At 36.7% G+C, this 27,672-nt stretch overlaps 1 protein-coding gene and 1 long non-coding RNA gene across 7 annotated transcripts in view; one reads left to right on the top strand and one right to left on the bottom strand.

The window, feature by feature from the left end:
• PNPLA4 (patatin like phospholipase domain containing 4) overlaps positions 1-846 on the bottom strand; it is a 29,938-nt gene extending 29,092 nt beyond the window's left edge. For 4 of the 6 annotated variants that reach the window (XM_068921440.1, XM_068921456.1, XM_068921415.1 and 1 more), the window contains exon 1: positions 560-736. The gene's annotated coding sequence lies outside the window, so the exon portion shown is untranslated. Of the gene's footprint in view, positions 1-385 lie in introns of all 6 variants that reach the window. The other 2 variants (XM_068921424.1, XM_009683689.2) reach the window with 2 other exon arrangements.
• Positions 752-27,672, top strand: LOC104149822 (uncharacterized). Its single transcript, XR_011136558.1, has 8 exons — positions 752-878; positions 1,108-7,428; positions 7,742-7,825; positions 10,529-10,575; positions 11,546-11,629; positions 16,047-16,172; positions 23,566-23,695; positions 26,916-27,672. It is a non-coding gene; the product is annotated as an uncharacterized lncRNA (long non-coding RNA).

Here is a 27,672-nt window from a genome sequence, read left to right as displayed (position 1 = left end):
GGAGGAGAGGAGTGTGATTCAGTTTATACAAGGTTTCAGATCACTATCAAATTCAAATTTAATCTCAACCAAATAACTGGGTTTCAGATTTTCTACTTCATCTTCTATGCCATGAGACGTAGCCCACAACACAACTTGATTTTTTTCTTTTTTGGGAAAATAACCAATATTAATAAGCAAAACACAGCCGAAACTGTGAAACCCAACTTTTTAATACAAGTCAAGCGACAACTTAAATGATCTTAACATAAAGAAACGTCATTGCTTCTTTTAAAATAGTAACAGAAGGGCGATTTTTAAAGCTGGCCACATCCCTTCCAGTTTTAACCTCATAGCCCAAATCATTTCAACGTCCCCGAGCGGTATATTCCCGCCTCAGACCCACACGGGAGTCTAAGACCAGCTACGCGACGGCGACAGCAGCGGCTGCTGCTCCTTCCGGCGCCCTCGCAGGAGCCGGCCTGTCCTAGGCCGCTCCGCCGACAGCTACGCGGCCCGCGGAGGAACGGCTCCGCTTCGCCCCTTAACGGCCCCCTGCGCCCCGCCCTCGCCGGCCGACCTGGGCCCCTGCGCGCGCTGGCCGCGCCTCGCGCACGGCGCCGCCCGTCCCCCGCGTGCCGAACCGCCGCACCCCCAACCCCCGGCCGCCGGGGTGGCCCGAAAGCTCGCGAGATTGCCCAGAAACCCCGCCCGCGGCGCCACCTCTACCGCCGCAGCGCGGCTCCCGATAAAACCCGGCAGCGGAAGGCGCGGCGCGGCGCGGCGCGCGCTTCCCAGTTCCGACCGGCACGACCGGGCGTCAGCGGAGGGAGAAGCGCCCCTCCCCCGTGACGCCGTCGCTGCGCGCGTGCGCAGCCGCTGGCGGCCCGGGCCGCCGGGTGAGGAGGGAGCAACGGCCCCTTCGGGAGAGCGGGGGGGTGGTCCTCGGCGGCAGCAGAGGCCGCTCCCCTCCCGCTCAGCGCTCCGGTTGACGCCAGGGTGTTTGGCCTGGCGTTGGAGGGGAGTTTCGCGAGGCAGCCTAGGGGGTTGTGGCTGAAAGAACGACCTCAGGACGGAGAAAATAATGGTAGTTTTCTCCCCCCCCTCCCCCCCGCCTGCTTATTTCAGTCTAGTGAGCCCGCTCACCCTTCTGGCAGACAAGTACCTGGGTCAACGCAACAGGCGGAGCAGGATCCTGTAGCCCGCGTTAGATGAGGAAGGGAGGGGGAGAGCAAAGATGCGGTTTTCAGCGTTTCGTGAGGTACAGGTACCGTTGTGTGAGCTGCCTCAGGGGTCTGACCTAGGTTAAAACTAAACCAGCTGGGGGCAAAAAACAAACAAACAAAAAGAGCTAGGTTTAACACGGATTAGCCTCTTTCACCTGTATGACATCTATGCTTGGTGTATGGGAGGGGCTGGTACAGGTTTGGGATACAACCGTTTTTGTGGGGAGAACCTAACAGCTAGCTCCTGGTTGTTTAAAGTGGTTGTGCAACTGTGACGTTTTGGCGCCTTTCCTGGGATGAATTGTTTTCTGTGGCTGTCTTTATCCAAAGATCAAGAAAGATATCAAGGCCGCTAGGTTACACGAGACACCTAGCTTGCAGGCAGTACAAGTTGGCAAGGTGAATCCCAGCTTTGATATTCAATGGTAAATGCTCCTGTTGGAAGTCTGGAGAGCATCTAATTGCAACATTTCACTGTACGGAATCGGTTTTCAGCCATTACCGATCTGAGCCAAGTCAGAGCCAGTAATAGTTGAAAAAGACCTTGTGCGACATGATCCTTTTAGTGTACTTATGGCTCTCCAATTCGGTTATCATAAAGTATGTAAACAGCAATAGGAGAGAAGAAGCTGTGTCATTTCAGTGGTGCCTGAGGGAACCTGTATTCTCTTTGTCACAATGGACTGCACATGGGTCTGGTAAAATAAAGTTACAGTAATAGTTTACTAAAGCCACACTAGTAGAATTGGTTATAGCATTTAAAATGCTACATTTTGGCCTCTATCTTTCTGAAATTTAATCCCATTTTACAGATTGGAAACTAATGGATTTAGTTTCTAATATATAAAGTGAAATGGATTAGTTTTGGCAGTTGAAAAAAAGTCAGCTTCCTGAGTGGAAATTAAATCTTAATTTTATTGTTACTTACAGAAAAATACAATAAAACACAATTAAAATACATGTAATTTCTTGCTATTTTCTGAAGGTCATAAATATATGCAATTTCTTTGTAAAATATTCTGCATCGTATCTCAAAGGAGATGCTTATTAACAATTTAGACCTAAAAGGATAGACACTAAAACATTAGAAGTGGCTAGAGAATGCTTGACAACTACAGTTTAAGGTGAAAAAGTATCTTGAAACAACGCAAAGACCTGTTTGAGAGGAATGCTGAAAACAAATTGGATACTTAAAGTTTATTAATTTAATATGGCCCCCTTATAGACTATTACATTTCCTTACATTAAAATACTTGCTTAATAAGTAACAATAAAGCGTTAATTTGTGCTTCACTTTAATCTGTTTCAGACAGTATAGGATTAAAGAATATCCACCTTTACTTCAGAGACTTGAACATTTGCAGGGTCTTTGACTTTTAACTTATTGCTTGTCAAACTTATATCTGTGAGAAATGGAATATGCAGATAAAAATTACGCATGTTTTTCACGAATTAATTTCACGCTAACATCTTACAGATATTCATAAATTTGGAATGGTGATATTCTAAAGTAGAAAATACAAGAATAGAAATTTGTAGGTTAATTTCTATATGGAATTGTACAGAACGCATATTTCCTTGTATAGAGGTTACAAAAGCTATTGTAGCGTAACCCAGGACTGTACCCGTTATCCTATCATGAATCATACGTTAGCTGAGTTTTAAATTTTGCATATTTTTCTCCTCAAAAGATAAATCACAGGACAGTTCACTTTTGTTATATTAGCAGCTTAATAATGATTAGAAATGAGAACCACAAATGTACATCTGTGGGTCTGAGCATTGGAAGACGTTGATGTACATATTACTTGTCGATGTAAGGAAAATAAATATTAAATGTAACTCATACTAGTGAGATAAGAATGTTTGCAAAATATTTCTAGAAGTGTTATAGGCATCTTCTTTTTATTTAATATAACTTTGGAATTGCTTACTTTGAGTCTTATCAGTTGCCTTGGATTTTTTTCTCTATGATAGCTAGTGCTAAATCTGTAAGTTGAAATCTTGTTTCTCTTTCCCCTTCTTTAGAAACAAATTAATCAGTGGCATATATGCTTCTCATTAGAGCAATACAGAAATACCTGGGAGTTGACGCCCAATTTTCACAGCAACGTAAAGAGTGGATCTCTGACGCTTTCTCATAAATGGTGATCGGTAAAAACTAGACACAAGAGAAAGAAGAAAATGGACCTGAGTATACTATCTGCTAGTTGACTCCCCTTTTCTCTTCCCCTTCTCTCTTTTTCATACATCTGTTACTCCTGGTTTTTATTCCGTTCTTACGTTAATTTAAATGATTGCTATGATTAGCAATACTGGATGCCACTTCAGTTGATTCAATAAAATGTTTTGTTTCTCTCCCTGCTCAGGAAGGGAAACTTAAAATGACAAATGTTTCAGAAACAAAGGAACTTCTTATTGTACTATATTAGCACAGTTATAGATAAACACTGATTTTCTTAAAGTTGTTGTTTCCCCCATGTGTTTTTTAACTTTTATTAAACCTGTTTGTGATATATATGCAGTATATAAGCTCATCCCCAAAGAAAAATTGCTGCATTGAATCGCCTGTATATAGGGCTGCCTATATTTCTCCAAAATTAGAAAATTCTGCATCCAGCTTTCTTACAGAAGTGAAGAAAACAAAGTCTGACTCACCACTGTCAGTAAATTTCAGTTTACGGTGAAACAGAGGAGTAAATTCCATGAAACTGATGAAAGTTATACTAAAATGCTTGTGTATAAAGCTCTATTTTCTTTGCATTTTCTGTATATTAATAAAGAATAGTCTGCTAATACTTTACAAAAGGAGAAGTTTTTTTAGTTGATTGGGAATTTATTGACGCTGAAATTCACTGCAAATATTTTGTGTGAACAGGAAGAAGCAGCAGCACCAATTAGCTTGCAGCCCAAATGCACAGTAAAGGAAAAGGAGTTGCAAAACATGGACACCTGGGATCATTTTCTGGCTACTGAAGTGCACATAGCAGCCAAACCCTCTTACTGCCTTCTCTTTCCATCATCCTGCACTGGTCTCCCCATACTTACAGAATGAGCTAGTAGGTGAGACAGCCAGATGAGCCTTAATCGTGGGAAAAAATCTTGCTTTTAACTATAGACAGAGGATTCCTGTTCTGAAGTGTAGTGTGCATGTTGTTAAGACCACGCTTCCATCTTAATTGGTACTTTGATTGACAGCTTTGGCAGGTACAAAAGTCACAAAAATGCAAGAGGAACCTTTGAATTCTCATCCTTGAAGATGTGTGTTAACGTATAGTAGTAGCCTGTTGTTCCTTCTGCACTGTATCTGATCTATTCATACACTGGAAAATTAGTAATGTAGATTAAGGTTTCTGTTTTGGTGAGAATAAAATGTAATCAGGGTTTGGTCCAAGTGTAGGCAAGCAAGTAATTGTTGAGGGCAGTGTACTGTTAGGGAGGTGGAGTCTGTGTGTCTAGTCTATCTCCGCAGCTGTCACTCATGTCTCTTATCCTTTTAGCAGCAAGTGCAAATAAGGCTGGTTCTTCAGCTCCCTGTCTCTTGTCCATCCCTTCTCTTTCGCTAGAGATCAGGGTAGGTCAGTACACAGTACCTGCTGTGTACTATTATGTAGATAAATTTGTCCGTATTCAGCATTTTAAAGTATGATATACATCTTTTAGTCTCTGTTCATTTATAGTCATTGTTCTTTGCCATTTTTTTAAGAAGAAAAGGCACACCAAAAAAAACTCCACGCTGACGTAGAACACATAATAATTTAAACAGCTTTGCAGTATGGTGTTTACCAGAACAGGTATTTTGGACCACTGAGATAGTTAAGGTACAACTTATTTGGAGGTATGTCTAAAATCAGTTGCCTGAACAGGCTATGCTACAGCAGCAAAGTTGCTTTTGGTGATACGACTCTATCTTTGTTACAGTTTTGGTCAGCGTGATTGAGTTGGTTAGTAGTGTGATTACTGTAATGTGCATCTGCCAGTAAGACTGAATTCTTCACAGATTGATCCTTGTATGCAAATTGAGAAGGCATATAAGGAAAATCAGTTAAGAATAAAACTTAACTTGAAAGTCTTTTTTGATGACAGAAATGTGATGCATATTATTCAGAAGTATATATATTTTAAAAATATCTGTTACTGAATGCCTGTTTCTTATGAGCTCTGTATAATACATTTTAATGGAGAGGATGTAAGATCCCCGTTTTGGATGAATGTCATTACAGGATTTAGTGCAGTATTTCGCAACATTAATTCAAATTGGCCTGGATCCAAATGTTGACACACGAATTGAAAACTTACCAAAATCAATAAAAGATAATGATTTATTGTAGTGTACTAAGATTTGCAGAAATACCTAATGGTGTATCACAGGGAAAAGGGTAAGCTTTTCTGGTATGGGTAAGCCAGAGCACATAGAAAGTTACTGTTGAGTAGCTGACATTCAAACTTACGAGTCTATATGGTAGCCACCTCTCTTAAATCTTAGCCACCTAATCCTTACATCCTGTGTCACAATCGTCTCATATGCTGAAAAGGAGGAGTGTAACTCCCTCTCTCTCTAACTGTGCTCCAAGGATCCAAGGTCCATCTCTGATACTGCACAGCTATATAACCTTGGCTCAGACTTCTGAGGAAATAGCTAAATTGTGAGGAAAAACCGTCAGAAAGTCTGTAGAGTGAGGTAAAAAAGGTTTCTTACCATGTGAGATAAGAACAGTAAAATTGCAGACAGAGGTAAGATGAGAAAGAATCACCAACATGAAGAAGGATAAAATCAAAAAGAAAAACACAAGGTGGCGGAAGATGGCAGTTCAGCAACAGTGAGGCTCTGTTCCGGGAAGCAGCAGGAACTGACCCTTCTTCTGACTGCCTGAGTGGCTGGCAGAGACTTTTTGGGTGTCTTACAGGAAGCAGTGAGCATATTAAAGCTTAGCCTGGTAGCTTCTTAAATCCTAGCTATTGTGTGTATGATAATCAATGAGTACTTGCTTTATACTTTTAGCTGCATATAGTCTATTTGCAGAGTCTCTGTGCACAAGTGAGGTGTCTGGAAAAAGTGACAGAAATAGGGATGGGTTGCAGGAGATACGAGTCCACAGATGGAACAAATGTAGGAGTTGTCCCAAAGAGCCTATCTTAAGCTACAATTTGGAAAGCTGGATCATAGCTTATGAAAAGTCCATTGAAAAAATGTTTTCCAGACACAGCCCTGTGATCTGCCATCTCAGACACAATCAGAAAGAACAACAGCAAAAAGTAGTGGTATGAGACAGTTCTCCTATTTGTTTTTAGACAAGAAAATCATTCCAGGCAGAAGGCTTACATTCTCAGTCTCTTTGAACAAAAAGGTGGAGTAGTGTCAGCCAGATTATCTGTTTCAATGATCTTTTCTGAGTTTATTAAGTAGTTCACTGATTGAGCTAAAACTCTTAAACACATGCAGCATATGCATGGGCACTTTTCCTAAGAATATTTCTATAAAGCAAAATAATTTTTAAGCACATCGTGCTAGAATACAATGATTTATTATTAACTAACACTTATGCAGTATATTATTATGAAATGGTTAGATTTGTTGAACCCTACTAGTTCACTCCAAGCATGAATGAATTTGATTGACTTTTGGCATATCCGATGTAACATACTTACTTTATATGATATAACTTGCCATCTGACCAGCTTCTACTTTATTTTAGCGGCAGTGAGGCGTAGTGATATATCACTACAATTGGCGTAGTGATATAAATATAACTAAACAAAATGCAAACACGGGGAAGACTGGCTGACACGTGATTTAAGGCACTGTGACCAGATTGGTAAAATCTTGTTTATGAGGATGAGGACTGCATAACATGTAACACTGTTTTTTTTCACGATTGTATCTAACAAAGCTTGTCTTTGTCTTTGATTTTTGGTTGTTCACCTGTCCTTCCTGCCCCCAGTTTATCACTTGGGAGCCACTGAAATTGACTTTGATCAAGCTGTAGAGACAAGGTATACTTCTTGACCCTTCGCTGTTCCCGAGCACTGTTTATCAGGAAGATTTGTTTTTCATTAAAGCCGAGTAAGACCAGCTAACAATAGGAATGAGTTTTTTTCCCAGGTTGACTCACAGCTGCTGTTATCTAGTCCAAAGATGACATTTTCAAGTTGCTTCTAAATATCATGAGGAAGATAGTTCCTTTTTAGTTTCCTTAGAGCCTCATCTATTTAGAATAAATAGGTGAGTATTATTTAAATCATGTATTTGACCTGATTTTGCTTCCTAGATATTCTACTTTGTCAGCCTTTTAGCAGCTTTTACAGTCTCTGCCCCAGCTGTCTCTGAAGGTATGGTTTGTGCCCCTATATTATCATCTAGTTAGAGTTATAATATTAAAAAATTATTTTCAGTGCTCGTTGTCATTATAGCACTGATATGGGAAGTAAAATAGTTTGCCTGTCCTTTGTGGTATGCAACTGACCAGCTCAGACTGGAAAAATGTGTCTTCCCTGACAGTCATCCTGTAAAGCTAATCTTTGCTTTCTTTGTGCAGCAAATGTGCCAAACAGTTTGTTCAAAAGGAATTATAATGAATAGTACCACTTTCTGTGTTCTTATGCAGAGCCAAAAAGTGCAGGTAAAGGTTTACTTTATTTTATTAAAAATAAATGTTATAAATTTTGAAGCAAAGCATTGTTCTGAAATGAGAACTGACATTTTTCATTTTGAAAGATCCTTATTAAAGATTTATCTGCTTTATTCATTCTGGCCCAAAATTATTCATTTTTTTGTTTAGTGAAAACTGAACTTTGATGTGCCCTTGCAGTAAGCTAAATCAGCTCACATTGTATCTTAAGATAAAATAACTCACCCTCTCAACGGCCTCTCTTCTTTCAGATATCTGATTTGGTTCAATTAGAAGCCTAACAGCTGGATGCCCAAAGCAATTAACATGAATCCTATGTTTGTGGACTTGTGTATTACTGGAATAGTGTAATAAATTTACAAGAGAGGTGAAGAACCTAAAACTTACAGCTTTTTAAAATGGTCTCTTCAGGAGTCTAATGCTTTTTTAGCTGGTGGTAATCTCAACAGAAAATTGTTGAATAGACTTGTTTGTATGTGTGTACCCATGTGTAACACAGTTGAGGTTTAAGAGAGCAATAGCATCCAGAACAAGAACAGTGTAGGATATTTGTTATCAAGGTAATGCTAGATGAGGACAGTTATTATACACTGGAAAAACAAAAATCCTTTTCCAGGCCATTGCTTTCTGAAGAATCTAGTAACTTTCTCTTACATGCTACTCTTCACATTCGGTCTGACTTGCTGTATGCCTGGGGCATGCTGGAGAAATCCCCACTGAGGGCTAGTGCAGGGGCTCAGTACACCTCTCCTTCTGACATCCATGCTACTGTGTGCCATGCTTCTGTTCAATGCAGCAATGAAATGAGACTCAAAAGCTTTTACTGAGGGGTTATAAAATTGTTGTGGGGTTGGAACCCACTACCTCCAAGTTAAGAGCGGTTCCCGAGTACCTTATGAAAAATGTCAGTATAAACATTTCCTTCAAATAAGATCTGCTAACGTTTCAGGTGTCCTTTATCTATTAATCCAAAAATGATATTATTTTCAGGACTTGTTTGCATCAAATCATAAATTTCATGAATACAAATCAGTCTGCAAGCCCATTTCATGTGTGTATGAGTATATTCATATATATATATATATGTATGTATGTATGTATATGTATGATGCTTACACTCATTTGATACATTCCAAAAACATGTAACAAATGAAAGGACCATTTGATTGTAAAAGCAGTTGCCTTTCCATTTTATTCCCTTAATTTAAAAATAATTTAAAATTAGAAATTTAGATTTCTTACTTCCATTATCGGCATAATTTGCATGAAAAAATAATGCAGAAATGTATGGCAGTCATCTCAGTCTTGCACAGCTGTTTGTTTTTTAATTTTGCTTTTAAACTTAGTCTTTAAGCCATGCTGTATCATTTACAAAAAGTGATTCTCTGAGTGGATTTTCCACTGTAAACCATACATAACGTACCTTGTTCCAGAGGAGTTTCTGAGATTACAGTCTAAACTGTAGGTGGTGCTGCTGTTTGTCTAATCTGATTTCATAGATCAGCATGGCAGTATGCCACACATGTATTTACCTTTTTGAGTTTCCAGTCCAATAATACCATTAATTTGGCCAGGGAGTCCTGCAGAAATCAGCGGAAATGCAAATCTTTTCTACATAAAAATAATAAAAAAGATACGTTCATTACTGTCAGAGGATTGTTTTGGAGTGCTGAGGGAACACCCAAGAAATTATTATAAATCTACAAATGCAAAGCAGATCTTTGTCATATGTCACAAATTGTCTTTAAAAATTCCTGGCACTCTTATGACCTGTTGAAAAAAACATAGTAATATTTTCTGAAATTAACAGCAGTCAGAACAGGGGTGGTGACTTTGTTTTGTTTTGTGTGTTTTTACTGTAGCTGGAACCACAGACGTAAGTGACGATGAAGATTTTTGTCAGGCAGTCTAGATGTGGTCTTGCTATCTAATCTCCCCAAAATAAGAATTTTTTTTCAAATAGACCAAAGTATAAAAGTAGCCCAAAGGTGTGCACATTGTTTGATATTAGAAGTTCCATCTTTAATAGATGCTTATCTAAAAAACGAAGACCCAGGGATTTTTTTGTTTTCCTATAACCAGACTTTTTTTACATTTCCTCTTTTCATTTCTTGGTATCTTGGGTGGGATTCCTCTGAGCAAAGCAGGCGTAGGTTGCATTCTAGACATGGTTATTTGAGCTAGTCATTCTAAGCTGCCTTAATGATCAGAGAAGAGAAACAGATGTTTTTATAAAGGAATTCATTTCTTCCCAAAGACAATATTCCTTTCTAAAAATGTCTATTCTTCTTCACTGAGAATATTCATCTCTAAAACTGCTTATTTTTCTGTATTGACATTGATGTCTAAAGAAAACCTCCTCTGAAGTAAGTGTCTGAAGTTTGGCAAAATGAATCTCTGTCCTGGCGACGGAGTAGACTCATTCTATTCAAATGCCAAATCTAGCATCATTTAAAATTCTGAAGTGAGATGAATTGCTGTCTAGAAGCCAAACACTTGTGTGGATGTCCCTCTTAAGATTCACAGGTGACTTGCCCATATTCTTCTCCTTACTGCTTCCTCAGAAAACCCTTCTGTAGATGTTGTTCTGTTGTTTCTTTTATTAAATATGAATAAATGAGTCTCGATATAAGAATGAGAAGAGGTGTGTTTGTAAACAGTGACAGCTCATAATCATTTTTTTTGATGTGTAAGCTTCTTCCATTCCTTTGCAAGTTCCAATTCAGCACCAAAGTAGCTAGGTAAGTGCTTTGCGTCCTGCACAATCCCTAATATTTAACTCTACCAAATTAATAAATCATTAAATTTTTGCCAATGATTTTCTCTGAAATCACCTTTTATTTCTTGTTCTGTACCTCCTTTTGAAAAAGAATTTTCATGTGGATTTATGTAATTGCAATACGATTTTAAAGTCTTTGTCCTTTTGATAACTTCCCTGAATTGTGTAATATGCAGATCAGTATTTGGATATGCAGTTACCATAATTCATCTTTTTCATCTGCTTTTTCATTTTGCTATCTGTTCTCCTTTTACCCTTTATCTCACCTTCCCATTGTTTATCTCATCTTCCTTATTTTTCACACCTTAAACTAAATGAAAGCATGTACAGCTGAAGATTTAATAAACGTCCTTACCTCACATCCCTTTATAAGTTCTTCCCATGTATCCAGTACATTTTGCATATGACATTTCTAAAGATAACGTTGCCTGGCAGAAACTTGCTTGTAACAGCATTTGTTTCGCTGTGCCTAATTGAGCAAATTGCCGCTCTATTTTTTGTAAAAGGCTTTCTATCAATGTCATTGTCTATGTTAAGCATGGAGAGACAGTTAGGAAAAATTATCCAAATTAATGATGAAATATGACTAATGAAGTGGATTAGTTAAACCTCATTAATTCCTTATAGGTGCTGGTTCAGAATTGACATGGTCATATTTGAGTTTGTAGACATAAACAATGGTTGTTAAAATGGAGTCCTCAAAATATTTCAAAAAGTTTTTATCTTTATTTTGTGTTTCTTTGACTAGAAAGCTAAAAAGAACTGCTAATACTGATTCCTGTACTTGGATAGGAATACTGATCTTTATTAAAAAAAGAAAATAGTGAGTAAGGACATAAATAATCACTTCAGCTTTTTCAGGCCACTTGTGATTGTCATATGTCCTAAAGTCTCCCCTCCTTGTAAAAACATAGCACTCTCTTTCATTTCAGGCAGTAGATAATAGATCATTGTGGTCTCAAAGTGCTCAGAAGTGGCATGTAGAGACCAGAGTGTCTTGTCTTGTCCTTCACCAGGTAACATACCTCAAAAGAACATGATTTGTGTGTACTATTTCTATATATTACATAACTGCATCATCACTAACATTTAACTTCAATATCTCCTTTATTGGCTAAGACACACTCAACTGAGAGTTAGTTTGTTCATTTACCCTGATAAAACATCCTCCTTTTATCTAAAAGTAAATTCTTTGCAAGGAATTGTGGCGAGTTCAGTCCAAAGCAAGAGAAAATTTGCTGAGCAGGGCAGTTGGAAAAGGCTTGGTAAGAATGAATGGGAGATTCTGTGCTCAGAACACGATACAAGACAAAATGGTCTCGATTCCTATTCATATTCTGAACTGATTTACTACATTTGATATTGAATTATTCTTTTAAATATTGCATCCATCTCTTCTGAGTTGTACTTTATTTCTACTGACCTGCAATGTAAGAAGAGCAGTACATTCTGGCTAAGGTAAAAGGCTTCTATGCTATTTCTGAAGCAACATATCCAAAAGAATGGCTAGAAATCCATAGCACATCTATAAACCTTCGTCAATTTGTTTACGTTGGTAAGCACACTAACTACTGGCATTATCCTAGCAATTTAAAAGTTGTCATCAGGTATTAGTCTCACTGAATAGAAATTCACAATGTTTTCACAATGTGGTGTGGAATTCATCTTTCATTTGCCATATAAGTATTCAGCTATGCTGTCAGGTTTATCTCCAAAAAATGGACATTCTTTTTAAATATTCCTTAAGTAGGCTATCTAGGATAGTTCTTTTGGAAAATTGTTCATACATCTGCCAAGTTAGTGTCTTAATTATGTGTGTGAGCTCTCCATGCATCTTAGTGTAAGAAAGGAATGTGAATTTCAAATCTCTTTGAAATGCGGAAGGAGAATCTCCCTTTTTACCTATATAATAAAAATCACAGGAAATGCTAAAAATCCCTGCCACTAAATCACTTTGATTAAGTACTAGATCTGTCAGTAAATGATTTGATCTGCACTCCATAATTTGTTGTTTGTTTACAGAGATTTTGAGTCTAGCCTTTGAGTTCTAAGGAAGAAAAAATGTTATTAATGCATAGCTTTGATTATTAAAATTATGACACAGCAGTTTATTTCTAAATTGCAATTAAACAAGATTTTTGGGCAGTAGAACAATTAGAATAGAAAGGAAAGAAAAAAATTAACATATTTTGAAGTACTTTCCTGGAATATTATAGGTCATAAGAAAGTAATTATGGAAAATGTACGTTCTAAAAAATGTTCAAGGTCAGAGACGCTGGCAGGTGTTTTACAAAATGTGCGTGAACATTACAAAGTCCACGCATAAGGATCATCAAATAAACCATCAGTGTTGTTTATTCTGAAGTTGCTCATGCTCTGGTATGAGCATAAGGTGTGAGGTATATCTTATGATAAGGTATATTTTGTGGTAGAAAAAGTGTATCAATAGTTTTCATTAAGAATAGGAGTGTGCACTATATCTTGCTATATCTTAATCTGCTCTCCTGTGGAATCCTAAGAAGTCAATATCATTCCCAGTTTAATACCATTGGGTTTAATTTGTACATTGGCACAAAACTGTTGTTATGGAAAAAATATACGTCTATATATAAAATATATCTTGAGGCATTTTTGTTGTTGTCTTGTTAAACTACTTTACTAGCTGAAATCATCTCCAGCACTATAAAATGAGCAAAAGACATTATTGTAAAGATACCTTGCAGCAGTACTTAAAGCTATCAAACAAGATCTGCTAATTAAAACTCTTTGTAAATTACCGTAGTGTGTCAAAGTCAGATTTAACCTGTACTCTCATCTAAGATAGAAGTAGAGTGAAGATATACATATGATGAATTTGTAGGAGCTTTTCTTTCTTAGGATTCAATCACCAGTCTGATATAAAGATTGTACTTTTATAGTAAGTATGTGCTTGAATGACTTGGAGATGTTGTAATAGATGCTTGTGTATAGGTATGATACATTCATGCAGTAAATAATTAGAAAAGGAGGCAAAAATAGAGGTAAGTTTTTCAGTCCTTTAGAGCAGCCTGCATGAAATTCATGTGTCAAATATTTTGTGTATGCCTTCCCCTTCCAACTATGAGTGCAAAATAATGATAACAGTTAAGACAGTCCAGGGAATTTAGTGAGGAACTGAAGCCAGACAGGAAAGTTTGTGAAATACCAGCAGTTTAGTAACGTTTACTTTAAACTATCTGATCACTTGAAAAACCGGAAGAACAAATCTGCCCCTTTTTGGAATGTCTTTGAGAAGTGTAACTGCTATAGCAGCCTTTTCTGATAGATCCACTGAATCTTCCTGAGACGTAAAGGTGAACAGAGTGAGATTATTCTGATAACATTATCTATCAAGAGATCAGGATTTTAACCAGATGAAACAGAGGGTTTTTTTGATGAAGTGCAATGCAATAATGCTATATTCTGGCTAATTTAAGATATCCTGAAACAATAAGAGCTGAGTTTTCAAGGCTGCGCAGCTGTCAGAGAAATCATTAGGACAGGTAGAAAGCTTACTAGTGTGGAATATAGGGAGGGTGAAACTATAACAGTTATTATTAATAAGACCTGTGTGAAAAGGATTAAGGCACACTCTGCTTACATCAGTTAACTTATGTTTTCAGTGCTAGTGTTTTCTAAATATTTCTAAGATGTGAATTCTAGAAATAAAAATTCCTATTTAGACATATTGCTTGCCATCTCCCTAACATTAAATTATATTGGCATTTAAGTAGCTTAGCTCTCACCGAAACTGTGGGAATATACCCATATAGCTAAACGATGAATATTCCTAGCTGAGGCAGAGCTCATCTGAGCTGAAATCTGCTCCAGATGAGGCCGAGCAGGGTTTAGACCGTTGTCTAAACATGAAGTCACTGACTCTTTCAGGAGAGGCCTGCTGTTCTGCCAGAAATACCATCCTGGACCTGAGAATTTTTTCTAAATAAGTCGTCATATGAATGGCAATTTTGCAGCTGTAGGTAACGTCATTTGTGAAAAAAGCCAATTGTTGAAAAATTCCTACCTGCTTGTAAGGCAATCCTGTCTGATTCCATTCTCCTACTGTCTGTCCTCAGAAGCCTTTGCACAGGCCTCTGAGTTGCATAAAAAAGCCTTATAATGTCTTCCACCGTAGAGGAGGAAAAGGGTCAAGTTTCTCTAAATGTAGACTAGATGCAGCAGCAAACAGCAAAAGTAGCCATCACATGATGATTCCCTGACTCTGATTCTCAGAAATCCTAACCAGAAAACCCATGAGCAGTGAGTTCTCACTTCTCAGCCCAAAATCTTCTCATACTGTGACGGGTTGTCACTTCTGGGAAGCAAGAAGTGACTTGGGAGACAAGAACACTTTTGGAATAACAGAATAATTTCACAGTGCAGGAGAACACAGCCTTTCAGGTGAAATTCATACTAAAAACATTTCTCTCCTTACAAACCACACTTTAAAATATCACAGTGCTTTCAGTATAATTTGGTATTTTACAACAACTTTTAAATGCTGGAAATGGTGCATGACTACTTTGGGCATCAATGTGTTGTAAGTGTGTGGTATCTGAATATGGTTTAATATTGTGGTATTTTACTCTGAGTTATTGGCACTGACTCACATTGTTTTAATGTTTTCATATTTGATACTAGTTTAATTCCCAAGCAATTGCTTTTAAATATTTGTTACAAAAGTTTTCCAACTTTGGAAACCACAAATGAAATCCACCAGTATAATAATAATCTTCCAGAACTAATCTTTTTTTCAGAACTATATTTTATGGTGCTTCTTATTGATTTTGATAATGACAAAAAAAACTCTCTAAATATTCCCTAAATTCATTAATTGGTTAAAATTGCCTTTTAAATACTTTCATTTCCAATTTACAGATCAGTAAATAGATTTCTCTGAGTATTTGTTGAACTTGAACAGTGCTGAATAGAAAGTGCAGATAGGTTTTCTGGAATCGTCATTAGAGAAATGGATGACAATTGCTTTTTGAATGATATGACAGTGAACTATTGAGAGTACCTCATAAATTCAGATAGTAAAATTAACATGAAATTAACTCCTTAAGTAGAAATATTTCATTTCAGCCATTTTCTTTGACCGTACTGGACAGCATTTCTCCTTGCTGGAAGCATAGGGACAAAACAAAAATCTTCCGTCTGTCACTATTGTGTTGTGAACAAATAACCCCTGCTAGTTTTAAAATACCTGAAAATCTTCATGATCATGATCCTCATGAGAAAACCCAGTTAAAGGTAAAGAGGCTTACAGAATACTCGTGAAAACTAATGACAACTCAGTGTTAGAACGCCTGATGAATGTTGTGCAGGGGTACTACAGGATGTAAATGTAAGACTATATTTTTATATATTTTTAAAGAGCAATGTAAGCAACTTTTGTTTTCTTGCCTCTTTCAGATAAGGAACAGGTGAAAAAGTAGCTCTTAAGTCTGCGAGATGGGCTACTGCTGCTTCTCTCTGACCGCACGGGGATTCCACAGGACCTGAGGAGCCCAGGAGCTGTACTTCATTTCCTCTTGAACAGTCAGTACAACTGGCAGGAGAACGTGCATTTTAGGATATTTTAGTGGATACTCAGCCATCAAATGCATCCTGAGGCCTCTTTGAAGCATTCCGCTTCCTAAAGCAATATAAAATTCAGTGTATTTGATAAATAATACAACTATAGCTTTAGAATTGTACTATATGCAGTAAACATTCTATGCGCTGTTGAATGAATAATGTATAAACATCAAAAAACCTCGGTTACATTGAATTTGTTTTAATGGTTTCAGAAGCAATAACTCGACTAAAAGAATATGTGGGCAAAAGTAGTTCTTTTCCCTTACAACCTCACTATGTCACAAGTAAACCCATCATCACAGAAGAAACGAAGACTACGCTTACACGGTTGTTACCTGAATGGGGGTGGAGGCTCTGATGCTACTGTTTAAATCAGTGTTTATATCGACTGAAGTTTTGATAGACATTGCACCAGACTCTAAAAGTTAATACATTTTTCAGTTGTTCTTTGTTTATAATTCCATGGTTTTCTTGATCTGTATTCATAACTTATTTACTTATTTGGCTAGCTTTTTAAATTCGGGAATCTTCAGTTATCTGAGTTTGTATTCAGATAATATGCATGCAACTGGGAATTTTTGAAGTGCAAGATGTCAGATAGTAAAATGCTGTAAATCCACAGTGTGGCCATATAAACCTTTTGCTACAAGAGCTTAACTTCATTTGGCAAAAATCTATGACGTTCTTGAAACTATTGAGGGCACAAATCATCTCCTTTTTATGTTAATTCCTTTTACTAAAAGTAGTTTCAGTACTTTTTAGTTTAGGCATTTTTACCTCAAAAATATTTTGCTTATCATCCTTCAGAGTCTGATTTATTGTATTTTAAATGAAGACTGACAGATTGCATTTTAACAGTTTTGGATATTTATGCTTTCAAATCAGGTGAATCCAGGAGGAAATCATTCTTATCTTGTAATTACGAGTCATGCAAGAAGATGTAGTTGTGAAGTTGTACATGTACTTGGCTGAAACTGCGAGGTGCAAATATTCTTAAACTGGAAAAACCTCTATAATCTTAGTCTGCTCTCAGAATAGTTCAATCTGTGTGGTAATATTCTTGAGATAAATGTATTTGGTTGTGGGTTTGCATATCCCTAGCTATATTTATCTTTTCTATACGTTTACCTTTTCTTTGGTTTAGAATTAAAAATCTTTCATGAGGCTGTAATTTTGTAAGACAAAAGCAAACTAAACTTCAGAACAGAATTGGGATTCAGTTCCTAACATTTAATATGCATCTATCTAAAAAATATCCCCCTACTAATAAAGCCACCAAACAGCAGCAATAACAACAGTTAGACTTCACTTTTAAATGTCAGAAATTGATCTGGGTATGTATGATACACTCATAAGACTATAGCAACTTGGATCTTCTACTGTAGTAGGGAGGAAAGCCATCTTATTTTAGAAGTATGACCTAGAGCCCGAAGGGACTATATTACCTGATATTCTAGAAGCATAGATCTGTGTATAACCTTTATTGACGTTCCAGTTTTATCTACTTTCATCATTTGAATAAAAATATATAATCAAATTTTAAATTAAGCCCAGAAAATCATATTATGGAACTAGATATCTAATTTGTAAGAAATTAATTAAATACAAAATTCCAGGGCACTCTGATCATTCTAGAACCAGAGTCCTACTTATGCCAGTTATTATCTTTGAGCTGTCTGGGCTTGATACATAGTATTTGATAAAGCCAGAGTGACAAACTAAGTTACTGATTAATTTTCAGCAATTTCATCCAGAAAGGACAGGCACATGCCCTTAGACTGAATTCTAACTAGTTTTTGATGTTTGCTCCAGGAAGATGTGTGAGAAGCAGAACACCAAGTGGTGCATTTTTTTGTTAGGTTTATTATTGATTCAGAAACATGAGTTTGTTTTCCCTTTCAGCTAATGGGACAGTACAACCTTTGAGCTGTTTGTAAGCAAGAAATCAGCACTTAAAACTTATTTGAATGAAACAGTTTCTAATGCATTTCTGAAAGGCATTAGAACTTTATAGAAGTTGGTGCAGATTGCTATTAATACCCTTTGTTGCTTCTCATTCACCTTATTCTCTCATCTCTGAGCATCACATGTCATGTAAGTCATATGTATTTAACAGAGTGGAAGCAGAGGCTAGCATAAGATATGAATATAGGGCTAGCTTTTGACTGGCCCTGAAAAGGAGATAGATAGGCTATTTTTTTTTCTTTACCATTAGAGAAACAGGTCTAAAAGCAGACATACCATGAGTCGAGCATCTGAGAGTAGTCAGTCATTTTGTTTGCTTCAGTTCTTCTTTCTGAAACACAGCTACCATCTTTTAACTGTTAGGAAAATCAGATACAACCAAATTCTACTGGAGTTTTATTTATAGCATCAAGAATCTTAAGTATTTATGATCCAAAAGTGATTATGATCTCAGGCTACAATTTACCTGGATATTATCAGTACTTCGCAGGGAAGCAATTTCACTTTCACCTGCATATACTTTAAAGCATTTAATTTTAAATACTTCCAGGATTAAAGCAAAATATTAGTGCTGTAGTTAATACTATGTAGTTGCTGAACTCAGACATCACATCTGATCCATTTTTTTTTCATTGATAATAGAAGGTTATTCATCTCAGGTAGATTTGTTATTGTTTTGCTTTCAGTCTTTTTTTTTTCCTAAGTTGTTAGTTATTTGCCCTCAGTTTCTGAATACTTTCAGTAATATATACAGAACCTGAAGAGGCTTCTGGCTCTCTGGATCTAATTCTCTGCAACCTGAAGCCAAAGATTAGACATTTCCTTAAAACTAGCATAGATCTGCACTACTGTTGAAAGGGGTAGCCCTCTTTCCCTTCCCCTTCTTAATTCCTCAGTCACTCGTTTCCCAGAGCTGCCTTGTTGTGGCACGTTTTTTTGTGCAGCTGCAGTGGCAGCTGAGAACCATTCTGGCCCACCCAAAAAAAAAAAAAAAAGTTCCAGAAAGAGCTGTTCCAGAGACAGAGTTTAAAATGACAATGTAATCACGAACCCACACTATGATTCCTTTTATGATATTTAAATAAATAACTGCAGTGTGTTTCAATGGGTTAAGAATTTTCAGTATAATATATCCTCTTTTATTTTGCTATTAGTAATTCCATAAGCAAAAGTGTATTTATACTGTCGTTTCTTAGACAACTATTTTAACACTTTTATAGATGAATAATGATTCATTGTCCTCTTAGTCTCATAGAACTTTTATGAGCCCAGTGTAATCCCTTCCATGCATCCATTGTTCGTCCGTTAATTCTGATTATTCAGTAATTCTTCTGTCTTTTTTCGTTTAACACTGAAGGCTGTGTATATCTAATTGTATTCATACATTCTCTTCATTCATGCTTATTATTTATTATATGCCTTCCTGGATTGCTTTTCTTGGAGGCAGAGATAGAAACCCTCACATGACAGTGAATACCATTGCTCTTTGGATATTTGTCACAGGATGTATTGCATCATCCCATTTCTCTCCCACTGACTACAGGGGGAGCCTTGAGCAATAATTTAGATTAGACACCTTCTTTTCAGATACCTAACATGGTATGCATCTGAACAAAGTATCTAAAGAAGTTCAGTAAGAAGAATCAGACTTAGTGGCATGAATCACATTAAAGTATTAAAGTAAGTTTTGCTTGCTAATTACCTGTGTCTCTTTAGCACTGAACAGAAAGAATAGTTGGGCAGCCTTTACATTTCCCTCTAGAATTAATGTACTTGTGATGTTCTTTGTTGTGGTTTTATATGCTTGTGTAAGAGTGCGTAAGATGAGATATGGTTGTTAGACCAAGTCTACGGTCTAATATGCCAATACTTTCCAGATATTTGTCCAACAAAAATGTATTTTGATTTAAGCTTCTGTATGTGCTTAGCAAATGATTTATTGCTTTAAATATATTATTTTACTTAATCGTGCTGCTTAGGATTTGAATGAAAAAATCCCTTTCTAAGCGATACACATTAAATTAACTATATGGATTTACCCACACTGAAAACTGTATCCAAATAAGCCATTTACTGGCATCCAATTTGTGAGGACTGACTTAGTCATACCAAAAAAAAAAAAAAAAAGGTATGCCATTTGATCCCAAGATACAACATAACCTTACCTACTAGAAATACGTAGGAAATGGTCATTTCCTCATATAGTGCCTTAATGAAGGACAGAACAATGAGAAATCTATTGGGTTAGATTGACTAAGCATTTGTAGGGGCTTTATAATAGTATATAAATATTCTACCTAAATAAAAATATTGATCTAATAATGTCCTCATTACCTTCTTAAGTTAAGACCTTAAATCTTTCAGTTTTAATAAATGGTTTTTTTACTGACCACTTTAAAAAACTAGACATCGAATCAAAAATCTCAAGGAGTGCCTTCACAGTGGTAGATATCTGTTGATAGACAACACCTCTCCTTTAGTGCTAAGAAGAAGGTCTGAAGTGGTGATTCAGCAAGACATCTGAAAGGAAAGGAGGAAACACAGAAATAGAAGAAAGGTGAATAGAAAAGCAGAATGAAGTGAGATACCCTAGAAGAAGCCAGAATTTAGGGAAGTACTTGCATGTGGCAATTGCCCCTTGTCCTAAGCCTTATACTCTGCTTTAGAGTTTCTAAAGTATATGACCTGAATGAATCCGTAATTGTTGACAGGGTTAAGACAAATCAAATTCTACATTGACTTTTTTTTTTTTGATTTTCAAGGTAAAAATAAAGCCTAGTACAGGTATTAAATAGTTAAGAAATGTAAGACGTTTCCATATGTATGTGCATGTATGTATATGTGTCTACATGTGTCTATCTATATATCTCCATAGAGGTATATTTCCTGACCACCATTACTCCTCACTTCATGAACTGAGACTAGTAAATCAGAGGTTGAGCTAAATCTGCTTACTGATGTTTGTTTAATGAGATTCTATAGTTTAATTTTATAAGCCCACTATATTTCCAATTCGCTTGCTTGGAAGCCTTGAATATGTCTAATGGGTAAAAAAAAATAGTACTTCACCGACTTGATCAGTCACTACTAATTAACCAGCTACAACAGCTATTTATATAATTGAAGGAAAAAGTTTACAATCAAAGCCTTAGAGCTCTCTCCTACTCCTCCAAAATGGTAATGGAGTGCTGCTGAAGAGCAAGTCAATTTAAAATTAGCAGAAACTGTTCATAAATATAAAACTACATTGAAACATTATTTTTTCATTTCTATAATCTATCATATATTTACATAGCTTCATGCAGCTGAATGAGTATCCTCTTAGTTTACTGTAGTAACTATATAGAAGCATTTTCTTTGGGAGGACAGGTTATTGCATAAAGGCATCAATTTAATAGCTTTTAGCTATCACATTTCACATTTTTAGGGGCAGAGGGCCATGCCTACAGGCTGAGATGGAAAGCAGAAAAAGCACTGCCTCCTCTATGTTAGGTATATGTACAATGGATACAGTTGAAGGTGGTATGTGTCCCTGCATGAAGACTGTATGTGCCACACAAAAATGGAGAAACTTTCTCTTGGATCCACTCCTCCTTGCTTCAACCTCTGCCTTTCCTGGGGTGATTATGCTGTAATTGCTTCATGTAACTTCAGCTTAGTGTGTTTCCGGAGTTTAATGCTTTAGGAAACGTCGCTTCGACTAACATAATCAAGTATTACCTATGAACAACAATTAGGCTATCTCCTTGCTTTCTCTCATTTATTGACATGCTTCCTTCCTCAAGCTGCTAGTCTGTGAACAATTTTGACAAATATCTCAGGCTACCTAGTTTTAACAATGTGATTGGGATAGACAAGTGAGTTCAGACCATTTAATCACGGTAACGACGACATCAAGGCTCCACCTCGATTTCAGAGGTTCACATCGTCTTGTCAATTTATTGGATCATCTGTTCCAAGTTCCCTATCTGAATCTGTCAGAGGGGTATGAGCATCCATTATTTGTCAAAATATGTGCTGAAGTATAATGCTAATCACTTAAAGTCAGTGATCCAGATTCACGGTGAGGTGGAGATCCAGATTCATGGGGAGGTGATGTCCTCCTGAATGGAAGTAGGTAGTTCCCAAAACCTAGCATTCTGAGATACTTCAGTTACTTTTTATCTTCTGTCTATTTAAGAAAAATAATAACAACATGCAGTTCATTTGAGACTGAGGACAGAAGTTTTGGTTTCAAACTTAATTAGAGTACCATCGCACTCCACTCCAGTTTAAACCTTTTGAGAGTATAGGCTGGAACACAAGTTTTCACTAACCCTTATGAGGTCCTTTGTTCTGTTTTATGCATATTCTCGATCTAAGATACAGCATATATAACTCTTTTTTTCCCCCGTCTTCTATTTTCTATTTTATATATCTGTTATGTAATTCAAACAATGTTTTGCAATTAATAGGGTTTTTAGAAACACTGTATTGCTCTGATAAAATGCCCCACTCCAAGAAAATACTGCAGAGACAGAGAATCTTTTATACCTGCAGGGGGCATTGCAATGCAAAGAAAGGGAGCAATGAAAGCTGGCAAGATTTTTCAACTAATTTGTCAGATAAAATTTTGTGATATTTGCCTATCAGATTTGGACACCCTCCCCCCCCCAAAAAACAATGGCAGTAGATTTATATTGAAGACATTAATGAACTTTTTTCTGCACTGATTTTGAAGGCACATTAGGAAGAGGATTCAAATTTTGAAGGACACTTCAGTATTCTTGCACTTACTGATACAGATGAGGGTGATTGGGATGATGCTGTCAAATTGAGATATAAAAAAACAAATGCTACAGTTTCTGTAGTATTTCATAAAAAAGATTTTGTAAGTGAACTACTAATAACATTTCAAAGATCTTCCCTAATTTGATAATTCTAGTTAGTCTGTAGATATTATGAGTCTCTCTCTGTCACTGTAGTTTCTTATAGCTATAACTATACTCTAGAGAGAGAGAGAGAGAGGCTGGCAAGCAGTTCTAGTTAAAAATGTTAGGTAAGATGTTATGCACATATATGAGAGCGCTGTTGGAAAATTTGCCACTATTTCTACAATTCATTAAATATATATTTCATTAGATATTATTTATAGTAGGATTTTACAGACTTTATAGCCTATAATGTATGTAACCCAGCTGATGTAACTTTTTCACTGATAAGGGATGGATTCTTACGGATGTAAACTTTGGGATTATGGAATCAAGCTCCTAAAATGGCTAAAATGTGTACATATGGTTATGTATACAAGCTGAATATGGTGATTAAATGGCCTATTAGAGATGTCATTGATTCATCGACACTATGTAAACCATTCTCTTTGCTTCTTATGGAAAATCTTTCTCCTTAGATGCTGACTAGAAAGCTGCACCTGTCAGCAAAAAGGGAATGCCAGACTCAAGAGCTGTCACTGGGAGGAAAAAGATGATTAGATGGATTCATTGACCACTCAAAATGAAGAGGCTATGCATACTCCACAGGTATAGTATACATAGCTAATATAACTACATGCTTGACTGTAGTCTATGCAGCTTCAGCTTACTTTACTCCCTTTTACTCCTAAAATGCCAATTCCTGTCTTTCCTGCCTGCTCACATTAGCAATCAAAATATATTGGCATATAAGTGCTGACTGTAGTGTGATTTAGGGTAGCAGGATGTTATTCTTTCAAAATGGAGTCCAATCACCTTCTTTACAAATTTGTTTGGATCCAGTTACGGCCAGGGAAAACGAAAGACCTATTTTGATGGTAGAATAATCATAGATTAGAGGCTCAGCTGAAGACAGATCATTTTTATTTCAAGGATTTAATTTTATCTGTAAACTCCTTATAAACCTTGTTGATTTGCTAACTGATTCTTTGCAATCTTAAAGCAAAGGTTTGACACCACTGTGTCCCTACTGTTCAACATTTTGTGGTTATTCTTTGATAAATATTCTCCACTGCAATAACTTTTATGTTTTTCTTTCATCAGCTCCCTATCTCTAGCTTTGTCAAAACTGAAAGAAAGGTCATTAGAATTTATTTACTATATTTTCCCTTCATTACTGTTTCATACTTTTGGTAGCACTTTTTATAACATTGTGAAGAAGAAACGTTGATTTGCTTTTAGCCATGTTCTTCTTTCTTTGACACTGTTACAAGAAAAAAAAACAGCATTAGAGATGTATTACTGTTAGATGCGGCCTAGCTTCAGAAAACCCACACAAAGGAAAATATATTATCCACTCAAATACAGTGACATTATCTATTGCAGATGTGCACTTAAGTTATACAAATTTCTTAACTGTTTTAACTTCCACATTTTTAAAGCTAGCTGTGGAGTTTTCTTACACATTTCTCACCAGTTTGTTCAGACAAGGCTGTACTTCTATGTATAAGTGCCTCTTCACTTAGTCATCAGTATTCCATTAACAGCCCTTTAGACTGAAAGCAGATGTATTTTTTTTTTTTTAATGCTTAACAGAGCAACTGGTAAGTCTCATAGCTGCAAACATTAGGATGATCAAAGTAGGTTTCTATGACTGTTTTTGAGCTATATACTGTTTCCAAAATGAGAAAACAGAGGAAGGAGGGAGATTTTGACAGCATTCACTGAATGAAAGCTAGCCAAATCATGAGCAATATGAAACAGCTTAATTTCTAATTAGTTAAAGATTTGCTTGCTTTATCTGGACATCACTTGTTATTGATGTAGTAATGCTTACTCTTGGAAGGGTGCAGATACCACTAAGTTTCTTTAGATGACAGAGGGAAGAGTCATCACCTCTTGACATGTATTTGTTATAGTTTCCCTTTTGGTCTAGGAGGTGTTAAAGGTCAGGGCTCTGGCATTCAGGTTGAATCCCAAGAATTCATACTTGAAGTTTTGGCTTAAAATACATTTTCCACATTTACCGTGATATGAAGCCCTTTACAAGTGTTGTGTGAATAGCATAATTATTTCTTTATTCACAGGGACGTTACAAGACCCCAAACTTAGAGCTTTATGGACAAGGGTGATGAAATAGAAAATTACAAATACAAGCCTATTTATTGTCAGAGAGTATTTCCATTTTGTATCACTTTGGAGGCTTCCAGCTCGCCTCTTTGCCCTCCATAACAGAAAGGCATTCCAAGGGAAATCTAGTACAATAAAGTGAAAATAAAAAATATGCATCTTGTTAAAAACAAGATGTTTACTTATAGTTGTAAGTTACGGACAAGATTGTTCAATACTGAAATCCTTTAAGCTAGCATGACATCTATTTAAAAGACATGCTGCAACTCAGGAAGATATAAGTGATTTAGTAATTCCTTTATTATTGAATGCAAAAGGAATCAGAAAGCTAACATAGTAAAATGATAATGACCTTGATTAGCTATAAAATACTTCATCATTTGATGTAGAGCCAAATGTCTGCATTTTTCACACTAGGCTGGGGTGGTGAATGCATTTGGCTAATGTATTTTTAGTACAAAGACAATTGGGGATTTAATTCTCAATTGAGCAGTCACTCCTAGATACTATTCTAGTACGATCTGTACCCCAGAATACTGATATCAGAAGACAAATTTGGGAAAAATTGGTTAAATTTCTGAACTTTGAGTTAGCTGATCAATGACCAGAAAGGTGTTAATACTGTCAGTGCTTTGCAGTAAGGGTCTTTAGTAGCAACTCACAGAAAAATCTCTTGAATCTAGAAGCTATCCTTTATTCTGTCTCATATGAGCTTGAGGTGTGACTCTCACTGTCATTGTTGTTTGTTTTCCTTATTATTGCTATTGCCAAGGATACAACAATTAGACACAGTGGAGAACACTGATTTTCTGTAGTGTTTGTTACCTACAGCACTTTGAAATAACTATTTACCTCACTGGTAATCTCACAGTCTTATTAGATCCTTGGACCTGCCAGTCTTCTGTGTACTAAAGATAACCTTCCTTCCTGAGACAGAGATTTAACAACTCTTTTTCTTTTCTTCATTTTTGGGAGAATTCAAGGCAGATTTCCTTCTCATAGGGAACTTGTTTGCCTTCAGCCAGTCAGTGCACAAAGAACTGATTCTTTTACTTCATTTTTACTCTGTATTGCATTAGATGGTGGCAGAAGCCATAAGACTAGTATCTATCTCCATTTCGTATTACAAAGTAGCCTAGTATCTTGGCCAGAGGGAAAGAACATTTGAAAAAAAGAGCACTTAGAAGAGTAAGAGCATTTCTGCTGAAAAATTTCATGTTACTTTTGTAAGCTGGCAATAGAAGAGGTCTTCAGCGTGTTTCACTGATGTATGATGAATCCAGAGGATCTGGCAAGAGGAAAGGTGAGAATTACCTAAGGCTTAACAGGGACAAGACATGTCATTTCATGACAAATAACCTTCATTCTTTGTCCTAGTCTTTAAGCGAGGTGTGGAATCAAGGAAGTGAATCATGCAAGAGACTCACACACATAGTTGCTACAAATCTCTTGGAGAAAAGCACTATTTTGTAGTTCCATGCCGATAACAGAAGGAAGTATAGATATTGAAGGCAAGCCAACCCCTGATATCTTAGACCACAACAGAAAGTAACCACAGATTCCAGAGCTTTGATTACTCATGTCTCTAGGCAGCCAAGCCCTGTAGTCTGACATATTTCCCTTCTGTCAAGAAAGAAGTAGATGATTCCAGCCTTCTCTGTAAAAGCCTCTTCATTCCTTTCTCTGCTCTCCTTTTCAGTTCACTTCTGGCCCATTCCTTGGACTGCGTAAGTTTTCTCCAGTGCAAGATCTTTTCCTCCAAGAAGGATCATTCTCTGCTGAAGTGGCCTTCCACTATGGTACAGAATAGTTTAAATGCTTCAGAAGAGTACTGGTCAGGGGCAGGCCTAGTTACCTGACTCCGTAATTCCCTTGATGCTTGAAAGTCATGAGGCCAAAAGGCTGAAACGCAATCAAGTGTAAACAAAGCACTTAGGGGAAATCTTAAAGGCTATTTGGGAACCACTTTTCGGGATAGTAGTGAGTCCTCCTTTCAGCCCCATGCACAACAAAAGAAAAACTGCCTTGTGGCCAGAAAGTTAATACATATGCTGCAAGGGGATTTCAGACTTTAATATGAGAAACATGTAGTGCTTCCTTTTAGTATGAGATATGAGTAGCTATCTCATGAAAGAAAAATGATGTTTTACTCTTTCCTGGAATATATAGTTCCTTAATGACGTGACTAAGTTATGATCACATTTCCAAAACACATTCTTAAAATTTGCTAAATGGCATAAAATGTATGGTATTTGTCTTGTATTCAAAGATTTTTTGTACATTGAGATTTGTACTATCAATTGGTGAAACTTAATTTTTCACAAGATAAGAGCTGGCTTATGGCAGGCATATTGTGAATATGAATGTATTTGCCTGTCTGTTACTTGACCTTATATAGTAAAACTGCAGCTATTTCCTCAGATGGTGAGGGACAGCCACAGAAGAATGCAGTCAGT

This window comes from Struthio camelus, chromosome 1 (genome assembly GCF_040807025.1).
Source record: "Struthio camelus isolate bStrCam1 chromosome 1, bStrCam1.hap1, whole genome shotgun sequence".
In the NCBI taxonomy this organism is placed as follows: domain Eukaryota; kingdom Metazoa; phylum Chordata; class Aves; order Struthioniformes; family Struthionidae; genus Struthio; species Struthio camelus.
Note: the sequence above shows the minus strand (reverse complement) of the source record. Positions and strands in the feature narration are given on the sequence as shown.